This window comes from Panthera tigris, chromosome A3, assembly GCF_018350195.1.
Source record: "Panthera tigris isolate Pti1 chromosome A3, P.tigris_Pti1_mat1.1, whole genome shotgun sequence".
Taxonomy (NCBI): Eukaryota; Metazoa; Chordata; class Mammalia; order Carnivora; family Felidae; genus Panthera; species Panthera tigris.
This window is the reverse complement of record NC_056662.1, coordinates 97,193,830-97,199,137: the sequence shown is the minus strand read 5'-3', so window position 1 is coordinate 97,199,137 and position 5,308 is coordinate 97,193,830. Positions and strand designations below refer to the sequence as shown.

The following is a 5,308-nucleotide window of genomic DNA, read 5'->3' as shown; positions in this document are numbered from 1 at the left end:
ATAATATATATTATATATAAAACCATCTTAATAGATGTAGAAAAGCATTTGATAAAATCCAACACTCTTCCACAATAAAAACTCTCAACAAACATATATAAAGGACACCTATGAAAAGCCACCATTTTCAGTATACTTAATAGTGAATTACTTGACAATGTTTCTATGCGTATTCTCAAATAAGACATTTCAGTCAAAGCTTTGGTAATATCCAACAGGCTTTATCTTTCTTTCCTAGGCAGATTACATTAAAGCTGAAGGAAAACCTTTTATAATTTTTCAGTAAGAGCAGGTCAGTAATGTAAGAAACTATGTGATTTAAACAAAAAATTAGACACTAGTAACAGTATATTAATGTGCTCATGTCAAGCAACCCTTATAAATAAATTTAGTCAATTCTGGCCACATTTGAGTTCACAATATAAAATTTCTTGTTCACAAACCTGCAAATTTCTATATCCATTTAGGTTTTGTCTTGTTCTTTTTCCTTTCCTATTCTGGAACGACTAGTCATTTTACTTCAGAAATTATTCTATTTTTCCTTAATAAAAATACAACCCACATTTCTTACATATTCTTCATATAAAAAATCGCATATTCTTCCAACAATTTATATATAAAATTGTTTTCCTATGCTTGTACTGTTTCCAGTTTTATTTTTTACATATTGAACATAAATTTTAACAATTAGTAACCTTTAATTTCCAAGGAAAGCTAGGAAACAGGCAATTGTGAACTATCATATAATCCTGTCATAGATGAGCAAAATATAAATACATAATTCTAAAAAAAAAAGCCTTTTAGAGACATTGTTTTTAATACTACAGTTTTAATGTGGTAAAACATACTTAATACTAAACCTAAGTATCTTTTGTCTCTCTTTAAAAAAACATTTACTTAAAGGAGTCTAAACATATTTATGCCAACCAAAGAATGCATTCCATTAATTCAGGGAGGTTTGGGAACCCCTATTTTCAAGGGCATGCCTCATGGTAGGCAGTTTATGTATGTTAAAGTTTCCCTAAGGCAGCCACTGTAATTCCAAATTACCAAAAGTTTCACCTATTTCCCAAAAAGACACAGGATTCTGTTCCATAATGGGTATATACTGGAAGCAAGAGTTTTTCAGGAAGCTGGAGAGAGTTTTAGACAACGTAGAACCCACCGTTGCCTTTAGATTCCCTAAAACATCTTAACGCTGAGGGGCCCTGTTTCTTAAGAGCTGGTCCAAAACACAGGGAATTACAGGTTTTCCCCCTTGTGAACAGAAATGAGTGACTTACCAAAACTCAACAAACAAGATACAGGTATGCACAATAAAGTCAGAGAGCTCAAAACACAAAAATCAGAACTGGAATCTGACACTTACTTGTGACCTCCACGGCGAGAAAGCTAGGAGTTCAATGGATAAAGTGGATACCAGCACTTGGTTTGTTCACCATCCTCAGTAGTCAAAAGGTCTTCTTTGGATCCCAGTTGTGATGCCAAAACTTCAAAAATCCAGAAACAGCAAAATTAAAACCACTAATCAATAAATAGTATTTAGCAAGAGTTTACTGTGCCTATAGCAGCCTGGGAACTAGGAGCATTCTAATTCAAAATCTGTTTTGAAATTCAGGAGCATGACCTTACAGGATGGATTATAAAGAGAATAAGGAACCTGTCTTAAACTTTACAGTGATTGGTTATTACAGTGGTGGTTTCTACACTAAAGAATCTTGTTAAAAACGATTATCTTCTACCAGTTTTGGAAGATGACTTAAGTCTCATGATTGTAAGTTTACAAGCAACCCAAGTTAAATTTCTCCTCTTTTGCAGAATATGCAAAATTAGGTTTCACTTATGCAGCTTAAATAGCTTTGTCTACTTAGGGAATTTTCAAATCCAGTCTCTGTTTTGTATTTAAATTTATTTTTTTAATGTTTTATTTATTTTTGAGAGAGATCACGCATGAGCAGGGGAGGGAAAAAGAGAGAGAGGGAAATAAGGGATCCAAAGCCGGCTCCGTGCTGACAGCAGAGAGCCTGATGTGGGGCTTGAACTCAAGAACCCTGAGGCCACGACCTGAGACGAAGTCTGATGCAACTCAGGCACCCCATCTGTTTTGTATTTACATTTAACAGCACCTTGGACTCCCCATCCTAAACACTGCCCTTAATAAAGGAAATTACCAGGGTGCCTGTGTGGCTCTTGGTTAAGCAACTAACTCCAGCTCAGGTCATGATCTCAAGGTTCATGGGTTCTAGCCCCGCGTTGGGCTCTGTGCTGACAGCTCAGAGCCTGGAGCCTGGTTCAGATTCTGGGTCTCCCTCTCTCTCTGCTCCTCCCCTGCTCATTCTCGTTCTCTGTCTCTCAAAAATAAATAAACGTTAAAATTTTTTTAAAAAAATAAAGGAAATTATCAACCTTTATTGTTTGTGGGCCCTGTTTCTGGGCTCCCAGGGAAGCTATACTTTAACATTTACCAAGGTCAAAATGACTCTGAAAAAACCTCAAAGCATGGGGTCTATTTCTGCCCTTAGTACATACTGTACCTCTGCTTTGTTAAAATAAAACGGTGCATTCCAACCATTAAAAAGATACAAAAAACAATAATAATCTCCCTGGTTCCCACAAGGTTAAAGTCATACAGCCTTGCACATACTAAAAACATAATATAAGGTTTGTAACTTTCCGGAAGGTCCTTCATCATGATCATTTGTATCTCTCTCTCTCTCTCTCTCTCTCTCTCTCTCTCTATATATATATGTATGTAAAAAACCCTGCACCAAAGGTTCCTTTCCCGGAGAACTCTCTTCTTTGTGAAGATTGTGTACCGCTGCAGCTGTTCTAACTTGAGCTGGGATAAAAATAAAACTCTTTTCCTTTGTCTTTAAAATTAAAAAAAAAGTTTGTTCCTTTCTCGTGGACGCTCTCGAGAAAGAGCAAAGCACTTTATCAGATTCCTGCACTTGATACAGTGGGTAAAGAATAAAAAGAAACAAATGCATGCAAACTGAAACACCCACCCACCCACACAGACTCAGGCACTCACACACATTCTTGGGGTCATTTGCTCTGCCAGCAGCTTCTAAGGTTCTAGAATCCATACCAGATAAACAGTGCCTGTTCCTGGAGGCTTTCCGGTAAAGAAAAACTGTAAGGCAATGGTGTCTCTTTCTGACCAGGCCAAAAGCCAGCACCCTGTGATGGGGGAGCTGGCCGCTTCACGCAAGTCCCGCCATCAGGACATCTTCTCTTTTGAACTCTGTGGAGTAGCCTGCAGACCAGGGCCAGGGCCTGGTCCGAGTGGGCCGAGTTGGAGCCACTCAGGGTGCCCTGTGGGACTTCGGGAATGTGGGTAGAGTAAGCACTGGCCCCGATGGACAAGGCAAGAGCCAGATGCGCGGGCCTGCGCTGAGCATTAGAGGCGGCTCATAGAACGGTGCAATCAGCCTCTAGCGCTACAGCCAAGACTACTCTTCCGCGAAGAAACCCGTGATCGCGTAATCGCGTGATCGCGTGAGCTTTACGGGTGCCGACAGGGAAATCCTGGGATGAGAAACAGAGAGATGCCCTGGTATCAGAGGCCCCTGTTCCCAGACTTCTCCCTAAGCGGTCCGGCTAAAAACCACCTATCATGCAAACCCAATCCTCTTGGACGCCTAGTCTATCCCATTCAGAGTCACAGTGCAGCGGTGCCTTATCACAGGGCCCTGAGCAAGCGACTGTCCAAAGGCTGTATAGGGTCGTGTCACCCTAGGCCAGAAGCGGAGCATATACTGCACATGCTCAGGCTGTGTATCTATAAGTTTCCAAAAGCCTGAATGGCGTTGGGTCGCAAGTGGGGCTTCTGAGTCCAGAACCTCAACCCCAATCCAACATCTGCTAAAACATGAATATATTCACTCTTGCGACTTCTATATTGCATTGTTGATTGCCAGAGCAATTAAAGGTGAAATAAAAGATGTTCAGATTGGAAAGCAATTTGAATCTCTATTCATACGTAGATGACATGATCTTGCATACAGAAAATCTTAATGACTCTGTCATAAACCTATTAGCATTAATAAACAAATTAAATAGGTGTACAGGCTATGAAATCAGTATATTTAAATCAACTGTATTTCTATACACTTGGAGTGAACAATCTGAAAATGAAATTAAGGAAACGATTTTATTTAAAATAGCATCAAAAAGAATTTAATTATTAGAATTAAATTTAACAAAAGATATACAAAGCTTGTCCCTAAAAATTACAAATCACTACTGAAATAAATAAGAGCAAAATAAATGGAAATATATCCCATATTTATAACTTGGGAGACTTCATACTGTCAAGATGAAAATGCTACACATGATTATCTTCAGATTCAACTCAATCCCTATTAGAATCCCAGCTGGCTTTTTAAAGAAATTGACACTCATTCCTAAAATTCATATGGAAACTGAAGGGACCCAGAAGAGCCAAATCAACAAAAAACAAAACATGTTTTAACAGAGTAACAAATCTGGAGGACTAATACTCCCAATTTTAAAACTTACTATAAATCCACAGTAATGAAGACAATAAGGTACTGGCATAGGATAGATAAATAGCTCAATGGAATCAAATTGAACCCTAAAGTAAACCCATATATTATGGTCAATTCATGTTTTAAAATATAATTTATTGTCAAATTGGCTAAAATACAGTGTCTACAGTGTGCTCTTGGTTTTAGGGTAGATTCCCATGATTCATCGGTTACATACAACACCAGTGCACATACTAACAAGTGCCTTCTTCAATGCCCAGCACCTATTTCCCCTCCCCCACCCCCTTCCATCAACCCTCAGTTTGTTCTCTGTATTTAAGAGTCTGTTAGGGTTTGTATGGTCAATTCATTTTTGAAAAGTATGCCATGACCACAAATGGGGAAAGAACAGACTCCAACAGTATATGCAACTGTATATGCACATGCAAAAAAAAACAAAAACCAAAACCATGAATTTGCTTTCCTACTTCACACTGTATACAAAAATTAAATCAAAAGGGATCAAAGGCCTAAATACAGAATGTTTTAAACTACATAAAATACTTAAAAATATTTTTGATAAATCTTTATGACCTAGGATTTTCTAAGAAAAATGTTTTCTTAGATATGACACAAAAACTATAAGCTACCAAATTAAAAACATATGTAAGTTAGACTTTATCAAAATTAAAAACCTTTATATTCAAAGGAGATTACCAAAGAAGTAAGGGACAATCAACAGAAATGGAGAAAACATTTATAAATTATATATCTGATAATGGTCTACTATCCAGAATATATAAAGAAAACTTTAC

The 5,308-nt window shown here is 37.6% G+C and overlaps 1 long non-coding RNA gene across 1 annotated transcript; it reads right to left on the bottom strand.

Annotated features, from left to right (window-relative positions):
- Positions 1–1,368: 1,368 nt before the first annotated feature.
- LOC122237048 lies at positions 1,369–3,223 on the bottom strand. The gene is made up of 2 exons (XR_006215247.1): positions 3,092–3,223; positions 1,369–1,490 (listed from the first exon to the last, which is right to left on the bottom strand). It is a non-coding gene; the product is annotated as an uncharacterized LOC122237048 (long non-coding RNA).
- Positions 3,224–5,308: the final 2,085 nt, after the last annotated feature.